General features: G+C 43.8%; 1 protein-coding gene across 4 annotated transcripts in view; it reads right to left on the bottom strand.

Moving 5' to 3' along the window:
* The window catches only part of FCHSD2 (FCH and double SH3 domains 2), a 441,879-nt gene that overhangs the window by 157,278 nt on the left and 261,048 nt on the right, over window positions 1-23,553 (bottom strand). The gene's annotated exons all lie outside the window — the stretch shown is intronic.

Here is a 23,553-nt window from a genome sequence, read left to right as displayed (position 1 = left end):
TTATCATTGTTTAAACACAAATCATCCTTGAAGGTCCATTGGTTTTAAATGATCCCGTTTACAATAAATAAGTCTGGCCTATTGCCTCTGTTACAACATTCAATAGCAAAAAGATCAAACCTACGGCATCTGATGTAATTCCTCCCAATGAATAAATCAAGCTTATAACATTAATTGCAGGCTTGTTGCTGTAGCCATCTTAGGCCTATTGTATTGAGTATAAACTGGCAAACATCACACATATTGTAATAAAAGTACAAATGTGTACAAACTGTAGTTGGCAAAACAATATACAATACCCAGAAAAAGGGCGCAACAAGTCTTGCCACAATGGAATATTCAATACAAAAGGTTTGTCAGAGGAGGTAACCAATACCAAAACCATTGACAATTATGGTAACCATTGAGATTTCAACTAATAAAACATATTTTTACAACTTTCAACAAAGGGTAATAACAATCATTTTTTAAATGTCTATTGTCTTTAAGAAATGCTTTCCACAATAAACAAACCAAGCCTTCTGCCTTCATCTTGACTTTTCATAATAAACAGATCAGACCTATTGTATCACACAACTTTTTTTTAAATCAACCAATCAGGCCTTTTTGCCATTCACCTCTTACCATAACCAACCTAAGCATAAACATTCCCACAAGGCAACCATCAGACAGACAGAAAATCATAATTTTTCAAAATTACAGCTGGTAAAATCCAATTGCTTCTGAGAGGGTCTAACAAGGAACAAAATAAAAACGTGCCTATTACAATAATCTGTGAGATTTCATGCATCAAAGTACTTCTCTAAAAACTAACACCGTGTAACCCTAAATGCCAATTAGCTTTAACATATGTTTTTGCCAGTAAGTGTGTCAGGCTCACCACCTTTGTTATGTTTCATTATAAACAGATCGGGCCTTGTAACCTTAATGTTATGCCTGCCACCACAATCAACTCAGTCCTGCTGTACGGAGCATAATCTTTCCCACATGACAGAAAGTGAAACGCAAGCACTCTTTTTCAGTGGAAGCTCACAATCTCTGCCAAATCAAATGTGGTTCTCAAAGAAATCACTGTAGGGGGCGAGTCAAACGCCCTCTCTCTGTAGTGTTCCTGGAGGCTCTTTTTTTCTTGCTCTATTGTGGTCTGTCGACAGCTGTTCTAGCAAGTCAAGACCCAAAAACATTCTGGGCTTCAGAGAAAAATGTACCAACTGAGCCCAATGGACTCAATCTGAGCACCTTTGGGAAGAAGAGCGTTCCAAGATGACGTCCAAGAAAGAGGAAAGGTAATGGGTTTTTTACTTAATGGACACTATATCATGTACTGAATAGCTCTCTCAACCAACCCTGTGCCGTGGTGGCGCGGCATACAAAGATGAAACAGAAAGGGTAGATTAATCCAACTTGGCGAGAAATCGTGACATCTCAAGGGACTTTCTGATTCATGAAAATGGATGGGAAAGTAGGACAATGTTAGTGAAGGAAGGGGCCCGTCTTGGCGTTCTTTTATGCAACTACATAGGCCCTTTCAGGAAAAATTTACAATTTCAGGTGGACTGTTGAGTTTTTTTATTCACATTTTTATTTATTTTCTGCAAAGGTCCATAGTGCAGCTGAATTTTCATAGGAGTAAACATTACCGGCCACGCGTCTATTAGCTGACCGACTGCGCTATCCCTTCCTAGAGACATATGCATACACTGACAACGTTAATAGGCATTAGTAATTATGTTTAATCCAAACAAAATCAACCAACATAAATGTATGAATGAACATTTATTACGACTGCGCTACTAAGCCCAGCTACATTACAATGTCTGCGAAATGTCATGAAGGCTTTCACAAATTTACGTGATAAAAAGTATAAAACAAAGTTATTGCACTCCCTATGTAAAATATTTCCCTTGTGTGCCCTTAAAAACAAAACGTTCTGATACCACAATCTTTCACAACCACTCCTGAAGAGATACATTATCAAAGGCACCTTTAAAGTTTAAAGAACAATTTCATTGTTGCCTTTGGCTGTTTCAGATAAAAGACATTTGATTAAACAGCCGTCCGTGCAGATTCGTCCCAGGATATTTTTAACCAGAGTCAACAAACCCAACGTCCGATAAGACTCTTGAGAAGGCACTTTTTAGAAGGGCAAAAGCTGTACTTTACGCCAACTCTGGAGGTCCACCGTTTATGAATAAACCATATCGGCCAACTTCAGCAAGTAGCAATCGCGGATAAATACTTCCAATCAAAATGGTACTTTGCTACAATGCGGTTAAATGGGGATAATTCCTCTTTTTTATGCCAACATCAGTAGCTCTGCTGATTTTAAATGCTCGTTGATGATACAGCTCTTAGAGTTGATTAAAAGTAATTTAACATACAATGGAGTTATGTGCCTACTTGTAAGGCAGAAGAACAAATGTGTGCCCCTTCTCTTTGTGACTATCAGTTTGTTTGAAGACGGACCTCAGAGACAACAAAAGCGCTGTGCACAGCGATAATAGGGGATCGTAAGTACAGCAGGAGTATCCAAATGCTTGCGAGGGCAGGGCAAGCAGGACACCTGCTGCCGGAGTGGGGAAAACGGGATGCCCGTAGCCGGGATGGGGCAAGCGGGATGCCTGTTGCTGAGGTGGGCCAAGCGGGATGTCTGTTGCTGGGGTGGGGCAAGTGGGACGCCTGTTGCTGGGGTGGGTCAAGCGGGACGCCTGTTGCTGGGGTGGGCCAAGTGGGAAGCCTGTTGCTGGGCTGGGTCAAGCGGGGCGCCTGCTGCCCGTGGGGCAATCGGGATGCCTGTTGCTGGGCTGGGTCAAGCGGGACACCCTGCTGCCATTGGGGCAAATGGGATGCCTGTTGCCAGGGTGGGGCAAGCTAGGCGGGCGTCTGTTTCTAGCTCAGAGGAGTGGGGATGGTCATTCTAGATGGTGGATGGCCCATGACGTACCCTGCCCTGATGTCTGGGCAAAAATACAGAGGAAATCTTTGCCTATGTAGTATTTTCACAAGAGCATTTTTGAGGTTTGAGCCCAGTGATTTTCTGGTACCGTGTATTATGCTAGTTGCCTGGGGCCGTCAGTATGTTGGACTGCAGTTTTTCATAGATTTGTAGAAGAGGCTTTTGAAGATGTTACAACCTTGGAAGGTCACCCACTGGAGATGATTCATTACGGGAGTGATGTGGTACTGTTCATCCACTATTTTGAGGAGACGGGCGGCGTTGCTTAAGACACTCTAAAGAGGAACCAGTGTACAGGAAGAACGCTGGTGAGACTGGCATCACCATCATGCAGGCTGGAGGGGACCCAGGTTTGGATGGACATTCGGGAGTCTGTTTAAGGGTGGTAAGGTTTTACCTTTCGCAGCATTAGCAGCTGGTACAAGTCAGTTTTCTAATGCAGGGCATGCACAAGGGGGTTATGGGTGAGGCCAGTGATGGTGTTTGCAGCCGCAGTGACTTAAGGAAAGGATCAAGTCAGTGGCAATACTAGATAAAGAATTGTTCGTGAAATATGGGAACAGTTGTCATCACTGCATAGTACACTGCAGCATAAATCTGTGGTGCAATCAAGCAGCCATTGATCAGTCCAGTGTGCAATGGAGCAGGCATCACAGGTTGAGGGGCTTGGGGATGGTGAAGCAGCCAAGACTACACAGTGCAGCGGAGTATCCATCACTAGGAGTGCTGTGGAACAACCATTACTGTGGGGAGCTGTGGAGCAGCCATCACTGAGCAGTGCAGTGGAGCAGCCATCACTGAGCGGTGCAGTGGAGCAGCCATCACTGAACGGTGCAGTGGAGCAGCCATTACTGAGCGGTGCAGTGGAGCAGCCATCAATGCAGAGTGCAGGAATTACTGGGGGTGCCGTGCAGCCACAATCACTGCAGGGTTCAGTGCAGCCACAATCACTGCAGGGTGCCGTGCAGCAGCCATCTCTGTGGGGAGCAGTGGAGCATAATTACTGTGGGGAGCAGTGGAGCATAATTACTGTGGGGAGCAGTGGAGCATAATTACTGTGGGGTGCAGCGGAGCAGCCTTCACTGCAGAGTGCAGCGGAGCAGTCATCGCTGCAGGGAGCAGCCTTCACTGCAGGGTGCAGCGGAGCAGCCTTCACTGCAGAGTGCAGCGGAGCAGCCATCGCTGCAGGGAGCAGCCTTCACTGCAGCGTGCAGCCTTCACTGCTGGGTGCGGCGGAGCAGCCTTCGCTGCTGGGTGCGGCAGAGCAGCCTTCGCTGCAGGGTGCGGCGGAGTAGCCTTCGCTGCAGGGTGCGGCGGAGCAGCCTTCGCTGCAGGGTGCGGCGGAGCAGCCTTCGCTGCAGGGTGCGGCGGAGCAGCCTTCGCTGCAGGGTGCGGCGGAGCAGCCTTCGCTGCAGGGTGCGGCGGAGCAGCCTTCGCTGCAGGGTGCGGCGGAGCAGCCTTCGCTGCAGGGTGCGGCGGAGCAGCCTTCGCTGCAGGGTGCGGCGGAGCAGCCTTCGCTGCAGGGTGCGGCGGAGCAGCCTTCGCTGCAGGGTGCGGCGGAGCAGCCTTCGCTGCAGGGAGTATAGTGAGCAGCCATCACGGTGGGTCCAGCTGTCACTTCTAGATGTAGTGAAACTGGCAGCCGTGATACTAGACTTTGTGGCTACTGGTTTCTATTATTTAGCGGTAACACAGAGCCCAGAAGCGGTGCTTCAGGGAAGATTCTCCGCTGAAGACATCACTGTCTCTCTGACAACAGCTCTAAGGCGCCCAGAGCTGCAGTCATGGCTGACCGCATTAGCAGCGCTCCAACAGCAAACACAAGTAATCTTGTTACAGATGAAAAACAATTAAAAGAGCACTAAGGCTCGATCAACACGACCGACTGTCCAGGAATCCTGTAACTGAAATGAAGCCACCTGAACTCCAACAGGTCGTTTCCAGTGGTGTGACGTAAAATGAGGAGACCACTATAGAATGTAGAGAGGGGCCCCTGAATGTCCCATATCTCACTTATATACCCTGACTTGTGGTGAAATCGGGCTCCCCTGATGGGTCAGGGCCGCTGGAGCTGCAGGGGCCTTTCCTTTTGGTTTCAATGGTCCAGGCTCTCGCAGGAGTCTGTTTCTCTGCTGTTTGCTTTTTATGGGCGAGTGCAAAGCGCTCCATCCCATGCTGTTATCTAATTGGGCTTCTAACCACACCCATGTCACGTCAGTCACTTTCATTGGTTCGTGGGCTTGCCTTTTAAAATCCGCTTGCTTTCATTTGTGAAAGGCATGCATACGTCATGCCTTTTCTGGTGTTTAGCCCACCTACACAGCACCGGTAAACTATTGAAACCATTCGAGGCTCGATGTTTTCAGCATGGTTTCTAGACTTTTTATTTTCCACGCAGCGCAATCATGCTGGGGTTTACATAGCGCAATCGCGCTCGTTTTCCATTTCAGCGTGATCACGCCGCATTTTACATAGCACGATTGCGCTGTTTTTTTTCTTGTAATTTGTTTGACAAGAAAAGTCCGGTTAGGAGTTTACAATGCTAATAGCGCTAACTCGAGACAATGCGAGACCCACTGCATTTCAAATGCTTGTTCATTCATGTGGGTTATTTTGCCAAAGCAGCACTGGCACAAAGATTTTCAGATCCCAGACAAAACAATATTGCAGCTTCCCTTTCTCCTAGCAGAAAGTCAATTTTGCAGTCCATCTGAATCAATATGGTTACCACATTGTGGCCATGTGGGATGGCCTTGCGAGGCAGCTGCTAACTACAGCCGTAATACTGAACCAGGACTGGTTCAGTAAAAACCTGCAAGATCATAACACACTGAGCAATGCAGTGGCGGCCAACAAGCACCCTGACAGCCCGATTTCCCTGCATCAAGTTCTACTCTACTATGCATGGCACACATACAAGGTCAATTCAAATGCAAGCACCACACTAGCAAGAACTGCGCAACAATGCAATAGTGGTGGCATTCCACCAAGCAGGGTCTGATCAACAGCCAGACTATCTCCATCGGCGGTGCATTTCTGCAGGTGGCCACATCCAATCTACCGCCTCCCCCGATAGACTAATTTGACCACATCAATGGACACACCACAGTGCTAAATATGTAAATAAATAAATATGAAAGTGCCAGGACTCGCGTCAGGAGGCCATTACATCTTGCACCACACAAATGTTTGCCTTCACGCTCCTAAAAGTAGCTCTCAAAGCTATACGGGTGGCTTGGGAGGCAGACATTAGTTATTTTTTAATGTATAATGAATTAATGGACAACTGTTGTTCTCATCTCTAAATTAAACAAAGAGCACCACCGCGTGGCAGACTGTCATAAGTGTTGGTGTTGAAAATGAAGTGCCGAGCACTGGAAACCACTGGCTCAAATTAAGCACTGACATACCATAACCTTAAACCAAAACCTGTGTCAGTTTCTTTTATTAGAGCCTCGTGGCCGTTGAATGGTTAGAGTAACAGGGAAAAAAGCATCCTCAAAGACATACCACCTTTTCATCAGATTACAGATCAAATCCTAGGACCAGTTCCACACGAGCATTTCATCATAATACTGATATAGTCCGAACTAGCTGGATTCTTGAGCAGGTATCATCTACAAAGGTTTGAATGTGGATATGTAATTCATTTGTAAATAACATCAAAAGTTGCTACAAGGAGCTCTGCTACTACACTGCCGTATCTCAGAAAGAGAAACTTTGCGGGACAAAACACTCTAGACACAGAGATTAAGGTGTCAAATGCTGCAAAGTCTAAGACATACTATAGACTCTTAATTGTTAGCGCTGACTAGAATAATTTGCAGATCACAAGCATATGTTGCTGTTCTATCTGGTATGGAGGTTACACAGTCTACCATATGAAGGCGACATTTAGGCAAACACCCCTTCTCAGCAGATTTACGGTAGAATTACTGTAGTGGCATGATTACATTCTGTTCCTCGCTGTTACAGAATCCTGGTGTTGCTGTGTGCGGGGTTTTAAGAGGAGGAAAATGGAGGTGATGGGGAGGAGGAGGGCAAGCAGGCATGTGTTTCACTGTATCTCATGTGTGTATATTTAAATATATTTGGGATAACTTAGAAGCATACATAGGGGCAATGGAAATATTTTCCTCTGTAAGTCAAGCAGTGACAATCCTTGGTATAAACAGTGCAATATCCTAAAAAATGCAAAATAACATGGATGAAGATTGAGATCTGTCCTGAAGTTTTGACATGCGGTAGGTATCCTGGTGAGAACATTTTAAATCTTTTAAGCCACTGGGAAGGAGTTAAAATGTGTGATTTGGGGGCATAAAAGCCGAACATGACAGTCCGATGCAGCAAAGCAAATTTGAACCATTTTAGAAAATGCACCAGAGAAGCGAATGTTTTAAGTCGTTGGACTGTTTTTTTAAAAGACTTGTTGTACTACCCTGAGGACTGTATGGTGTTTGTGCGAATGCATTCATAGCAAGGCGCAGTTGGCGGTGTTAGTTAATGCATTTGTGGAATGCAGAGAGACCAGTTTACTGCAGCTTCACTACACCTGTGAATGTTGTTGCTTCTAGGATGGAGCAAGAGGAGTTTCAATGCTTAGTCTTGCTGGGGCCGGGCTGCTGAGTTCCAGTCATACCAACGAAAGGCAGTAAATCAATGTACTGATATCAAACTGATATCAATAATACATTAAATGCCATTCAAATTGACTTTTGGTATTTATGGGTCGCTATGAAGATCTACCTCGTTGAAAGCAAAACGGATTGTCGAAGAGTGAACATAAAGGCAACTTTGTCGAGAAGCGTTCTATGTCAATGATGCTATTTTCATTTATTCAATATAACTAAGGAGTTATGGTGAAGGCCTATGATCCAGGTGTGGTCCTGATGATGGAAAAGGCCAAGCAACAATTATTCCAATTACAGAAGGTCATCACTTCTGGAGAATTATCTAGAAAAACACAACTACAACACACACAGATGTGTACTAGCTCTTCCTAAGCAAAGCCTCACTGAAGGAAACTACCTTTTATGTGGAGGTGTCTTGTAAAAGAGTAAAACACTGTCACTCAAATTAAAGTTAGCCACTAGCTGAAGTAGGCAAGCTCAGTGCCCCATGCTGTACGGGTGCAAACAAAATGAGAAAGACCACGACAGACCAATCTAAGAAAAAAGCTGACGGTAAGTTCCTTGAAGTAGCTACATTAGACATGTACTTTTTGTAAACTGAAAATGTCTTGGCTAACACCAGACCTAAAAACAGTTACAGGAAAATATACTACACATTTAAACGGGTGACAGAGTTATCCAATGCAGTTAATTATATCCACTAAACAGAGCATGTGAGTGCAGGAAAGTGCCCTTGTTGGCATGGTTACCCCCACTTTTTGCCTGATACCGATGCCTGCTTTGATTGAGTGTGCTGGGATCCTGCTGGCCCCAGCACCAGTGTTCTTTCCTAAAATCTGTACCTTTGCTTCCACAATTGGCACACCCATGGCACGCAGTTAAGTCCCTTGTAAAAGGTACCCAGGGCACCAGGGGCCCTGTGGCCAGGGAAGGGCCCTAAGGGCTGCAGCATGTATTATGCCACCCTGGGGGACCCCTCACCAAGCACATGCACACTGTCCTTGCAGCTTGTGGGTACTGGTGGGGGGAAAAAAGGTAAAGTCAATATGGCACTCCTCTCAGGGTGCCATGCCCACAAACCACTGCCTGTGGCATAGGTAAGTCACCCCTCTAGCAAGCCCTACAGCCCTAAGGCAGGGTGCACTATACCACAGGTGAGGACATAGCTGCATGCGCAATATGCCCCTACAGTGTCTAAGTCCATTCTTAGACATTGTAAGTGCAGTGTAGCCATATTGAGACTATGGTCTGGGAATTTGTCATTACGAACTCCACAGCTCCATAATGGCTTCACTGAATACTGGGAAATTGAGTGCTTCGCACCTCCCCCCTGCAGGAACTGTAACACCTGGCGGTGAGCCTCAAAGGCTCAAGCCTCGTGTTACAGTGCCCCAGGGCACTCCAGGTAGTTGAGTTGCCGCCGCCCCCAAACCCCTCCGGACAAAGTTCCACTTTTGGCGGCAAGTCCGGTAGGAAAATTAGTGGAAAAAGGGAGGAGTGACCACCCTAGCTGGGCCATCCCTAAGGTGTCCAGAACTGAAGTGACCCCCTCCCTGCAGAATCCTCCATCTTAATTTGGAGGACAGGGACCAATAGGGTTAGGGTTCTGTCCCCCCTCCCCAAAGGGAGTGGAAACAAAAAGGATGTAGCCACCCTCAGGGACAGTAGCCATTAGCTACTGCCCTCTGACCCCTGTAATGCCCCTAAATCCAGGACTTAAGGGCTCCCCTGAACCCAGATCGTCAGATTCCTGGCGATCTCACAAGAAAGAAGAAAGACTGCTAAGCTGAACCCCCAGCAGAGAAGAAGGAAGACGTGAACTGACTTGGACCCGCCCTACCAGCCTGTCTCCTGCTTCAGAGGACCTGCAACAGGAAAGCGACGTATCCTGCGGGACCAGCGACCTCTGCTAAGCTCCAGAGGACTGCCCTGCATCACAAAGGACCAAGAATCCCAGTGGACAGAGGTCCCATCAGAGAAGAAACTACAACTGAGGACAGCAGAGCCTCCCCGGATCCGTGAGTCCTGACCACTCTGCACCAGACGTCCACGGCCCGTGTCCAGGTGGCCCAACCGACTAGAGAGGATCCCCAGATTTCGAGCAAGTGCCCCTCCTGGGCTGACCTCTCCTGTCTCCCACGACGACACCTGCAGTGTGAATCCATAGGACCCCCCTGACCGCTAAAACTCAGAACAAAGATACCCGTCGTCTAAGTGTCTACTGCACTCGCAGCCCCCTGGCCTTGGGGAACCCGACCTCCAATGCAGCAACGTTCAGCAGACGGCCCTCCTACCTGTCCAGCCTGTGTTTTTTTTTTTTTAAACCGACCCCCTGGACTCAGCCTGCAGCATCCAAGTGTCCCCCAGGGCCTGCTCATAAGAAAGCATTGGGAGCCCGACACTCTGTTTGCACCCTGCACCCAGCTGCCCCTGTGCTGCTGTGGGTGTATGTTTGGTGCTTTCCTGTGGCCCCCCGGTGCCCCTCTAAACCCCCCAGGTCTGCCCTCCAAAGACACGGGTACTTACCTGCAAGCAGGCCTGATTCCGAGTGCCCCTATCCTCCATAGGAGCTCATGTTAAATTTGCCTCCACTTTGACCTCTGCACCTGGCCGCCCGTGTTGCTGGTGGTGGGTGTTTGGGGTTAACTCGAACCCTAACCTGTGGACTTCCTAATCCCTGGAGATGAACTGTAAGTAGAGTACTTACCTGTAAATCTTACTAACTTTTCCTCCCCCCCAGGAACTGTTTCTGAAAATTGCACTGTCAACTTTTAAAACAGACTATTGCCATTTATTCTTAAACTGTATAACTTACCGATTCCAAACAAAGTAATATTGATTCATATGTGAAATACGTATTTATTGATGTACTTACCTGCAACTTTAATCTTGCGGTTCTAGAAATAAATTAACAAAATATATATTTTTCTATATAAAAACAATTAGTCTGGAGTTAAGTCATTGAGTGTGTGCTTCTTCTATTGTCTGTGTGTACAACAAATGCTTTGCACTACCCCCTGATAAGCCTAACTGCTCGACCACACTACCACAAAAGAGAGCATTAGTATTATCTACTTTATCCTCTGTTAAGCCTCTGAGGAACCCCTGGACTCTATCTCTCATTTTGATATAGTATATCCAGAGCCAGCTTCCTACAATGAGATCATATTTTTCCAGCTAATTTTGTGTCTAGCAGCCATCCCAAGTGGACCACATAATATTAGCTTTAGCTCTTGGACTGAAAAAAATGGTGGCTTCAGATAAAGCTTCCATAATAGGTGTGGATATACACATATGTGCTGATCATATCTGACCCACTAAAAGTGGGTACAAATTGTGCACCTACTAGTATAAGGATACACCGGGGTCACAATCTATGGGGTGTAGAATTTGTGACCGATTAGGTCAGCCAACTTGGAATGGGCCATACCACGCTAATATCGCGTGTTAATGACATATTCTTAAGTATGCAGACAGAGTATGTTCGTTGCTTGCTCCTACGCTCTGTATCCAATTGTATCTGCTGCAAATCAGTGGAACGAACACCAGTAAGTTGCCCATCCACAGTAATCCTGTTTTGGGTTCTTATGATGGTTCGCACCCAAACCAGGATTATCTGCCTAATCGAACTACGCCACCTCTTCTAGATCGGCACAATCTAGAAACGTGAGCGCTTCAAAGCTACTTTGGTAAAGACAGCAATAACCTAAACCTCTATCCAACCAAGTAGTACTTCCCAAGTAATGCACTGTGCAATAAGTGACAGGGGAGTAATTAGAGGAAACAAGAGGGTGATATAAGAGGGGAAGGACTGCCAAACATTTTATGACTGAGAGAAGAGCTTGTCTGTCATTCAGAACTTTGCCATTAAGTAGAAGCAATTTAATCATCAACTGGAGACTATTCCAGTGGTGACGTTATTTATTTGGGACCTGGAAATTTTGCTCCGATCCCACCTGTGTAATTCGTCTAAAAAGACTGGTTTGATTCTGGACAAAGCATTGCATTTCACTACGATTAAGATGTAATGCAAAAATATTAACAAAGGTTCCACAAAGTGTTGTCTAAAGACTTTATAAATACACAGAACCACAAAGCTCCCTTGCACCCTTGAAACTCACACCCTATATCAGTCCCTATAATCCCACCTGAACAGAACCCTGTGTAGAATTGATCCATGCACAGCATCTCATCTTCTAGCTGCACCTGCTGCAAGAACACCTCTCTGCAAACAGATGTTGTTACCTGGAGACAGGCCCACGTCACATTAAAATACCTAAAATCATTTAAATGGAACTGCAAGAAGTGCTTCCTTCTGTTATTGCCTTCGTGTATGCCTACTGTTACAAAACAACAAACATGTGAGCAGGTGGAGAAAGAGGAAAGCAGAGGAGGAGGAAACAACTAAAAATCTGCAGAATAGCAAGTGTATTGGGGAGAAACAAAACATGGTAGAAAGCTATGAAGAAGAAAGCAGCACAAAGAAGGAAGCAAAACTACAAATGAAGTAGCAGAAACAAGAAAGCAAAACTTAGCATTACTTAAGCAACACCAACAAGACAGCATTAATGACACTGCACATAAGGAGAAGAACTAAGGAGAATGCAAAATAAAAAATAAATAAAAAAATCGAGCCTTGTGGAAGAAGCAATAAAAATGAAAGCACAATAAAAAGAAACCAGCAGAAGGAAAGAAGACAGACAAAAATTAAGAAGTCCTAAAAGAAGCAGCACTGCAGGAATGCAGTATAGAAGCAGTACTAACAAGTACTAAAAGGAAGTACTCCTACACGAAAGCAGCACAAAAAGGAAAACAGCACTAATAAGATTAGTGGAGCTAGCAATGCGACAAAGGGTTCTAGCGTTACGATGATTTAATATAGTAGCACATGCTGGAGAACCATTTAAGATCGGCAAGGGACTCTGCCCATAGCATCAAAATGTTACCTATACTTCTCCAATATGGGGCGTAGTCGGTTGATGGTGCTCTGCTCTGTGCCCAGACTTATACACCCTCAAACCATACCATAAATAGATTGGCATATCCAGGGGCATTCATGGAACCCATTGAAATACAGGCTTCTGTCTGTACCAGTTGTCTTCAAGTAAGAACACATTGCTCTCAAGAATAAATTATGCCAAATCCAACATCAGCTGGTCTGGAGTGTTGTATGGGCCAAAGTACAGTGCAGCAGATACAGAAGTGTCAAGTGAACAGAGGTCAAAGATCACCAGGTGCATCCCTGGTACCCAAATCCAGCCACATAGCTTGCTTTATAGATCTTTAGTGTTCCGCATATAGCATGGTAAATTGGACACATAGCTGTTAAGGTATGTTTCATGGACTGGAAGAGCATTTCTGTTGGAGATCCAAACACAGAGAGGTAATGTAACAACCAGAGAAGTGGACGGTTTATGGAGTTCCATTAAAAAAACCATGCAAGAGTATCCAGAATGTGTTGGAACAAGGAACCTGTATTCTATGTCAGTAGTAAGTCCTCTACCTCACCCTTCAATTACTGTGGGCAGGAGACTAGCAGCGATGGTAGGGACTGGACTAAAGTAGAGTCTTTAAAAGCGTGGTGTGTCATTGTTGGTCTATGCATTTCTTTATTATAGGTACAACTGACCATAACGAACAATGTCCTTACTACCTATGTCATACCATGTTTTATTTTTTATCGCGAGCATTATATTGTGACATATATTGTGACATAAACCATTTTTTTACAAGACACCTTCCATAGTGAGTGAGGGTGCTTCTTGAATTTTTGATGTTCTTGACTCCACTTTAAAATATGGGCCAGTGGCTCCCTTGACACACCGTGGAGTCCACTATATCGTTGTAAGATCACTGCCATAGCATTCTGCGTGTCAGAATGTTTCTTTTTATGTTTTACCGATTGGGGTCTGCACTCATGATTTCCTGCACTCTTTTTTGTAGGGTAGCCTACATTTGTAGCACATGATCTCCTTCCGCAGATGAAAGCCTTTTTTTTTTTTTTTTAATTAAGTAACTTGGAACAACTTGTTTACAGCCTTGATAAAGTCTGGTGCAAGGAGTTAACAAGTGCCCCTCATTTACACACCTCAGACAGCAACAGTGCAGCCTTCCCGACACATGCAAAGCATCAACACATCTCAAACAGCAGTGCATTATGTCCTCAAACACAGGCCAGGATCAGCATGAGTAGGAGAGTGCCAAGATTCCCTCACACAGACAGAATAGGTAGAGCTGCAACAGAAAAATTATTAAGAAAACAAACACTGGCAAAGCCAATATGTCTCAAGCAACGTGAAAGCTATTGCCATTGTCAATGTGAATGTCTTTTAGTCATGTTGAACCTGGACCGCAAGCAGTCAACCAGCTGCCTAAATCCAAAGCGTTGCTTGCTAAAATGGAGAAGCTAACCTAGGCAATAATGTCTGAAATCCATGCCACGCTTTCACCGAAAAAGGCAGCAAAAAAACAGCTTGAGCACTACCAAAAGAAGTTCAAAAAAACGGAAAAACAGGACTCTAATAAACACGAGCTTCTAATGTTAAGGCTGTGTGTGAGCAGTCATCGTTTTTGGTTTTGAAGATATGTTCATCCTTACCCTTAATAAAATATATGAGAACATGTACGTTGATGTTTCCTCGAACTACATGTATTAAGAAAGGGGGGAGGGTGTGGTCAAAGCTCCCACTCTGGAACTGGGGAAACAGGTTCCCGTCTTGGCGTCAACTCAGGACCCTGTGCTTCCGGGCATATCACAAACTCCCTGTGCCCATTAAAAAAATAAATGCAAAAACAACAGATAATGGACGGAATGCAGAGCAAATCAAACATTCACCCCCAGTCACAGATCTGAGTTTAATCCATCAGTTTTTTTGCTCACCATGCCACCCCAGTTTGGACCCAGCCATATGCAAATCAGTCTTGACCCTCTTCCCCATGGGAACAGTCCAGCCCGAACTGCCAGGCCAGGTCCTCCCCAGACCAGAAACAAGCATCCTGGGACCGGTTTCAGGGTATCACCCTTCATCAGCCAGGCTAGCTTGAATCTGGTGGCATAGCAAGCACGGGACCCACGTCTGGGCATACCCTTCCCACTCGGGGCAACAAATATTAAAAAAATAAAGCTGAACAAGAGAATGGACAAAGTTGAGGAAGAGGTAAAGAGGAAATAGAGACTGGCAGAGGGGTGACAGAAAAGAAGCAACAGGGATAGGTGGCGGGTGAGAGGGGGGGAAAAACAACACAAATGGGAGAGGGTGGGAGGGGCGAAAGTAGCAAGTGAAAGTACAGTCACTTGTATGGAGTGCCTAAATGCAATTTGAAAAGGAGCTCCAAAAATAGGAAAGGGGATGGACACAAGTGCTTGGTCCATGCTCTAGGGGACGGTCAAACACAAGCAGGGACATGACGCATGCATGCCATGATAAACGGGAATGAAGGATATGAGCGGGACAGTGAAGCAAACAAAGAGTAAGCCTATGTTGCAAGCTGTAGCCCACTAACTGCAAACAACATGTCTCGAAGAGAAAGCACATGCACTGTCTAGTCGAGGCCTAAAAACACCAATCACCATTCAGATGGCTGTGCACATACAGTAGTCAGCAAGTGGTAGTAACTTCACACACAGCTGGGGCTGTATGTCCATTCTAGCCACGAAAACCTATTTGTCATTCAAACACGCGTGAGTCAGACAGAGAAGAGCAGACACAAAGTATACCTCTGACCAAAAGTCTGGTTTTCGCTCTCTTGCTGTTTTTTTACCTGCAGTAAACGGGCTTTAAAAAATTCACTCAGTGTCTGTCTAAAGCAAATGATGCATAGAAACCAAGTGTTAACTTTTCAATGCAACTAGACACCTTCCATTAAATGAAGCATTTCATCCCGGCAGCCGATTCTACAGCTTCATCTTCTAACAGCTTCACCAGTTAATTGAAAAGAAGAAAAGAAAACAATAATGTAGAAACACAAAGCAGAAGAAATTTTAAGGCAAACAATATCATAACATTAGTGTGCCGCTTCCTTTTTTCTACAGATAATGGAGATTTTGCTGATTTTTTGGCACTTATTTGCAAAAGATTCCTGTTTCCTTGAAGACAAATTGCTACAAGTTGCAGTCTAAGAAAAGCTGAAATTTCAAGCTAGGTAGGGAATTCACAGTAATTCAGCCAATCAGCATGAAGCAGCATACAAGAGGAGGAGTGCACCATGCTCACACCTATGAGGACATACATGATACACTGTTAGTATATAGTATGTTCTTTACCCATCCCCATCTGCTTCAATGCCAATGCAACAGTTCCCACACCCCTGTGGTACTAAAGTGCCTCCAAGACAAAACGTGAAAGGGTAACAGGTCATCAGAACAACCCACTTACAACATCCCATAAAGTGGTATTGGATAACTCGGTGGCGAGAAAATCGCAAAGGGTAGCAGGTCTTCAGAACTACCCACTCACAACGTCCCACAAAGTGCCACAAAGTGCAATAGGATAACCTGCTGGAGCCACAACACTTAAAAAGGGTGGCAGGTCTTTAGAACTCCCCGCTCACAATAACCCGGTGAAGAACGGATATCACACGGTGGGAGACAAAATGACATTTAAACCACTAAACAAAGTGGGTGTTCCTGTGTGTGTACGGAGGCTCCCAACAGCTGAGGTCCACTGGGAGCGTTTGCAACCTCCCCGGACATCTGTGCCAACCTCAGAAACTTTTGTTATGTTTTTTTGTTTTTAAGGGGGAGGAGAAGAGGGTAGGAAGTGAGTCTTAAGACATGCGGTTCACTGAGCCAGGTCCACTCTGTTCACTCAGAGGTCCCTCCATAAGGTGATACAGTAACGGGCTTGAGGCCCAAGACCTTACCAGAGTCCCCCTCCACACACGACAAAACTGTTTTCAAAGGTGTTTTGCAAAAGCCTAGGTAAGAAAATTCAAGAAAAAACTAGAGACATTTAGGTAGTTTTAAGATGAACATGAAGAGTGCCGTTAAACCAGTGTCAACAAAATAACTCATACAGAAGAATCTATTAATCAGAAGTCAGCAAAGGAAGCAGCAGGGCAGAGAATGCCAAAATGAAAATGAGCTTTCAAATATGTATTTCATTATCAGTGCTCATCGAAGTGATTCACAACCCTCAGACTCCACCAACCATGTACTAAATAAAAATCAACTCTTCCTTAAATCTATTTTGCCAATCAATGCTTTGCTGCAGTGTCCGTAGCTTACTTTCAAGTAAGCAGATAAGGCTGTCTATATTCAAAATAGCAGATCGCTTTCCAGAGACCTGATTACAAAGGCATGCACAAACAAATATTTTTGGTTCTTCTAATCAAACTTAATGAAAATATCTTTCCTCTTTTCTCTGCAGAAAAAAGCTCACATTTATACTGAAATACGTAAATCACTGAGTGGGACCTTAGGTAGCTGGTCTATTTTTTCCCAAGAGCGTAGCGATTCGGGGAGGTCTGTGGAAGTCAAAGACCTCCTCCCTTCTGGTCCCATCAGCATCACCCAGCACACTTACTGCTGGGTGATGCCTGGGGGGACTAGAAGATCTTATTTGTAATCTAGACGGATTCTAAATGTTCCTAGCTTTTCAGTCAGGAGACTTGTTCCATTTGATGCTCCGTAAATTAGGTGAATATTACGATAAAATAACTATTCCACCACTTCTCGGTAGCAACACTGTTTGGTTACGTTGATAGGTCGCATCCCTCAGGGTAGAATGTCCCATATTAAGATGATCTTCTGCAGGAGTTTATACGGGAAGTAATTTTATTCCTATTGTCGCTGAAGGAAACCACTGCTCTTGCCCTCAATGGTATTTAAAAAAAAATCTCTTTTAAAGGCCTTTAACATGTATTTTAGAGCTTCTGAGACTACCTCACAATTAGGTGGATACAACTATTGAAAAACTATGACACACATGGGTGCGATGGAGAGGAGTTATTTGATGGTCTCAAAGTACATCCTCCTAAGTAAATTCACCATAAGAGTACTTGACATACCCTCTTAGGTTCATAGTACTACTGGGAGACCGTGGGATTACCAAAAGGGAATCGCAGGAACTGGGGCTCCCATAGAAAAGCCCTCGCTCATTGAGGTGACATGCTTTATCAATGGGCCCCTTCTTCAGCGTAGACATTACATTTTTTACCATGGTGGGGGACTCTTTATTTAGAGGGCTAAATTAAGTATGCCTAACTTTTTCAGTAACTGTCCTCGGGCCCACATATTATAAATGTAAAAATGTGAAGATGGGTGATTTTGTGCATTTGTATTTATTGCTCACTTCTTACCACCTGGTTAAAATCACGAAATCCAGAAAATTCTATGAAGCAATGTCCTGGTATAATGCCAACATGTTTCTGCGTACGTCTATGACCTGAGGGGGTCTGGGGCATTCTTCTGGGCGAAGGGTCCCCCTGAACCATCAGTCCTGGGTAGTGTCACAGAAATAAGTGACTCTTTATACCTCAGCATTCTTGGTAGTAAATGTCCAGGTGTTAACATGTAGACCTACAAAAGCATTGTGGTGGTTACATTTATTTTAAACAGTCAAGATAGCAATGGATGACCAATTCTCAAAATGCCATTATTGTGGGAAGCGCCAGATGAAAAAGAAAGCAAATGAACGAAGCGCCACATCTATTAAGAGGCGCCACACCAGGATGGAGGCCTCAGATAATCCTGTGTTTTCCTCCAGAAGCAATAAGCATGCTGGGACTTGTAGTCTCAATAGTGAAGTTCTACGCTTGCTTAGTGCTGTTGGCTGATAAAGTAGGATAAGATGGAACGCAAACTCTTATCTGGGTGCTTTATTGCAGAACACGCAGTGTTATAAAAACTCATGTATCACATGTAACCTTGAAATATAGACTATTTTGTCCACTGTGAATTATCGTTTTCATCACCATAAAGTCAGCCCTCAAAATTATTCTGCAGAGCATTAGCACTGTCCACCTACTAGGATTTTGAAGCAAGGTTATCTAGATTATGTGGAATAGTTATCTAAATTATGCGAAACATTCTCTGGCAACACTTTCATCCATTTGAGCCAGAAATAACATTTTACGAGAATTCTTCAAGTTTGGTGCCAATGCTCTAAATTCATAACTATGCAGTGAAAGCTGCAACCACGAAATCAGATAAATCTACTGGCTCTCACTATTGTACATGGTTCGATTAATAAATAATTCATGACTGGTAAACAAAACCTAAGCATTCCAACTTCAAACAATGCCCATTGTTAGCTGCATAATAAACAAAACATGTTTTCAAGCAAAGTACTCAAAATACATAATGATAATGTGCAATATGGTCATATTTACGTGTGTGTACATACATATATATATATATATATATATATATATATATATATATATAAATAAAACACACACATAAATACATACATATATATATTTCCTCTCACATTCACTCACACCTGGCCCCTTATGTCCGGCCCCTTATTTGATAAGGGAAACAATATTTAATTTCAGACTATTTCTAAACTGTAATATTTAAATGAGCATGCACAGACAGGTGTCAGCCAGGTAACCAACAATAAGCTGTAGAACACGAAAATGACACAGTAAAAGTAGACGGTCCATTTGGGTGACTGTTGTAGGCCAATCAGAACCGTGCCTGCGCCGAGAGGCCAACACAATTGAGATGCACATCTTTCCTGATTTTCAGGACACTGACTGCACCGCCTGACTTGACGCAGCACTAGCCTGTGCGACAAAACAAAACCTGCCATGCAGTAGGGCAGTGTAAAATAAATGCTTGATTGCAGTGTCTAGTGTCAGTCCACCTCCAGCACAGATGAGAAAGACCTTTGAAACTAACTCCAGAGGCCTTATTGCTGGGTCATTCATGCACATGAGGCAGAAATGAAATGTACAACAATAGGTTACTGTTCACAGAATAATGCAAGTTGTTTTAGATCTCAGGATAGAATATAAAACATCTGTGAGTCAACTGAGTTACTAAAATTACAGCAGGGTCAACTGGCCTGTGGTGAGCCATCAAAGGATGCTGGACAAGTGACAGTCACCCCGACTGTGGGCACACGAACCTAAGCAAGGAGGAGGCTAGCGGAGATCATGACCACGCCCACTCCTGGCATCAAGACCACGCCCACGCCTAAACATACTGCCTGTGCTGAACATACCCATTTCACACATGCCTGTAATGGTGCAGCACAAAGTGCTCGTCATGTGACAATTTTAGATTTCTAAACAGAAAAATACCTTTTTTCCTTAATGATAGTCTGTTATGGAGCTTCTGGCAAAAAAAAAAAAAAAAAAATGGGACCACCGTCTGCCTCCACGGGAATCCAACGACCCTGATTAGGTGCGCTACGGCAAATTCAGATATGTCCGATCTCTTATCACACATAATCAAATTATTTGTCGTGCTTATTTTATTGAACTGTGAACCTAGTCGGTGCAGTAAAATCTGCAACCCCCCCCACCCAGATAAATTTAACAGGGTGAAAAATTGACAACTAAATACCAATACAGGCACATTTTGGAGCTGTGAGCACCAAATCCACGTTATGCCTAATTTGTGAGAGCAGAACATGCACACAGCACGGCGGTGGCGGATTTTATTGGGTGCAACAATTATCGCTTCCAACACCAGGCACTCGTATGTTATCCCCTCCATGATATGCATGTGTGTATACACACATGAGCATGTCAAGGAAACTAGACACACACTAGAATACCTTTACAATCCTCAGAGATGGTGGAATTGTCACCATGTTACACAGACCGCAGTGTAATTTTCTTCTGGGGTTCTCACTTCTAAAGTTGCTCCTCTCACGATAGACACTTTGGTAGAAAAAGCTGAGCTGTCATGGCAGAAAACTGAAAATGCAGTGACTTTGCATCACTATTCGGTCAGAACAGCATGTCCACCAAAGTGGCAGCTGGATATTACAGGCGAAAAAACATAAAATAAATGAACTAGACCATACGTCTACTGGAAATAGATAATATTGTAAACTGTAATAAAGTGATTGGAAGACAGTGGAGCGGTCACTTTGTTGAGCTGTCTTTAAAGACAATTTAAGAATACTTGGTGATGCACGTTAGACTGATGGAAATGCAAGGAGAACTATGTATGAACACCCGCTGCAGTAGAAAATCTTACAGAAAATGTGCCTCCGCTACTAAGATCAAACTTTCGCGGTAGATAACCACATCTTGCACGTAACAAGTCAGTCTCAGTAAGTAACAACGCCTTCTTTTCAAGAAAACAAAAACTCAGCATGCAAGAGCCTTTGAAGAACCTCTCCTGAAGCTGTGACTACCTGAATGGTGACAACTTCAAAGATGAGAGCTGGTACACAGGCACCCTGATCCCAAGGGCATCAATTCAGGTTTACTTCTTACCTTAACTGGATCGCGAGCAAAACGTCAGCAATTGAATACAATCTTAACATATCTGACACTAGAACATTCTAGTTGTTTTATCCAAATACGGTTTCAATCTACATCTCTTCTAGTCAACTATAGAACATTTCATGTTTCTATTACTATGAATACCTTTGTACAAAGTGACTTACCAGAAATCACAGCTAAATCATTCTTTCCCTTTGTTCATACTTATCGCCAAACTTCTGAGTCAAACCATGCTTCTATATGCAGGGTCAAGAATTTACATAGACCTCAACTTCTACGCTGCTTTAAGACTTCTTGAGGGCTCTGTACTGGTTGCTCAGGATTTGCCAGAACATTCTGATTTAAAGAAGGTCTTGGGATTGAATAATTCTCTTGAAAAATAACCTTACAGCCTGGGACTGCTACATGCCCTCTGCTGCGGCTTAACCACTGCCAGACCATTTTTGGCTATTATGGACAGCAAAGGTCGACTGGAACTTTCATCCTCTCCAGCAGAGGCTCAGTCATGCTCTTTCAAATCACGAAAACATGTGTACACAGCTGTTTGTCATGCAAAGTCAGCTGCTTTTATACTTCGACTTCAATCAATCTCTTCTGAGGCACCACACGTGAAGGTTAAAACAAATGACATGCTATATACATATATCTTTTCTAGCATTTTAGAATATGTTTTATTTTTCTGAGTTGTTCAACATGTTTAATAACTTGTGTGTACATACGAACAGAACAATTATGAGTTGGTATTAGATGAGATTTAGGTTCTCTAACAGTCCTGTCCATCCTGAGAAGACAGACACCGACACACACACTCAGACAGACAGGGAGAAAGGCAAAGAGCTAGTCGGGTAGAAACCAATAAGTATCCCAATTCTGACAAATGTACTGGCACTAGAGTTAAAACTTAAAAAACAAGAAGAAATTTACTTAACAGTGTTTTTTGTTTCCCTTTATACGCATGCTATGTTATACATTTTTCTGCTTCTGAACAACGGATGCCTCAATTTACAGCCTCACCAGCTCTGCAGGTTCACCTGGATAAACGTCATGCAAAGCTTTGACCATGAGGTTGTAGAGAACAAAGCCAAAATGATTGCATGGCTCTAACAATGAGATTGTGAGACACGCCAAGGTGTGTGCTGGGAAGCAGCGGTAGGCCCTATAACCTCACCAGGGTAACACATGGAGGCCATAATAATGCAAAGTGCATGCACCTAGAATCCAGACAACAGCCTGTCTCTTGTTCAGATGGCAAAATCAACAGCTATCCTTCCTATCAACGCACTTACCCCCTTTAACACAATAGTTACCCTATGAATGAGTACAACGGCAATATAAACCCACAAGGGTTGCCTGAAAGGCAGACAAAAAGGAAGTAGGCATCCACTGTCCCTTTTCAAATGAGGAAGGATGCATTAACAGTGAGGAAGGATGCATTAACAGTGAGGAAGGATGCATTAACAGTGAGGAAGGATGCATTAACAGTGGGGAAGTGGTAAAGTGGTTTGAAAGTAAATCACACTTCCCATTATTACTTTAAGTGGTGGCCCAAGGGGCAACACTTATTATTAAAAGCTATTGAAACATTTTTTCCAAAACATACTGCATCCGCTAGGTTTTCAGTGAGAACATGGAAAAACTAGCATCCAAACATAGCTTTTAGGTGAATGATGCTGGTGAATGGATGTTGGTGGTGTTGGCGATAGCGGGCCTGGTAGCACATCCCTTCAGAAGTAGCTCTGCGCATGAACCTACGTTGTTTAGAGAACAGTGAAGGTGAAGCGGTTACAGAACAAGGACTGACATTGATTAGTTTATCGCAAAGAAGATCACCAAGCAGCAGATATTTAACTTAATTTAATTTGGCAGGCACAATAAACCGGCTACAAGTACCTTCTCACCACTAACAAGCATTCTTATTCAACCTTACCCATCCTCTGGCAGTGACCCTACTTTCAATGAAGTGTTACTCTATGTGTAACTCCAACCCTTGAAATAACCCAAATGCTAACACCAAGTCTAACCATAGTGTTAAGCTTCACTGAAACCAAACTCTTCCAAGTAGTCACACTTCCACTTATTTGTTTTTTCCTTATCTAAAAACAAATTTTTCCCAATTCTTATTTTTTATGAAAAATACAGCATTTTATTTTGTTGTCAAAAATGTACTCCATTGTTTCTTGTAGAGGGAATTCTCTATTGTTGATATCCAAAATAAACCTCTTTTGTAAAAATTGTCTAGCAGAATGTTTTGTAAGATTTCAAGACTGGTCTAACAACTCAAGTCATGGTGACCATAAAAGCGACCACACTGCAACAGCGACTGGGAGTGTACTATTGAAATGCAGGTGCACATACTGACTCACTAGTTGAAAGACCATCCTACTGAAATGATTATATCTGAAAAGTTTATTCTCTCCCCTCAGGCCCCAAAACGGATGATCTACCATGTCAATTATACAATTATTCCATTAGTTTCTGACTTGACCATCTCTCTCTAGCGCTTATGGGAGAGTGTTGTACAATAAAAACTTTAAAGACACTTTAAATATCAGAGGG

The sequence above is a fragment of the Pleurodeles waltl genome, chromosome 8, assembly GCF_031143425.1.
Source record: "Pleurodeles waltl isolate 20211129_DDA chromosome 8, aPleWal1.hap1.20221129, whole genome shotgun sequence".
NCBI lineage: Eukaryota > Metazoa > Chordata > Amphibia > Caudata > Salamandridae > Pleurodeles > Pleurodeles waltl.
This window is presented reverse-complemented; position numbering and strand designations above follow the sequence as displayed.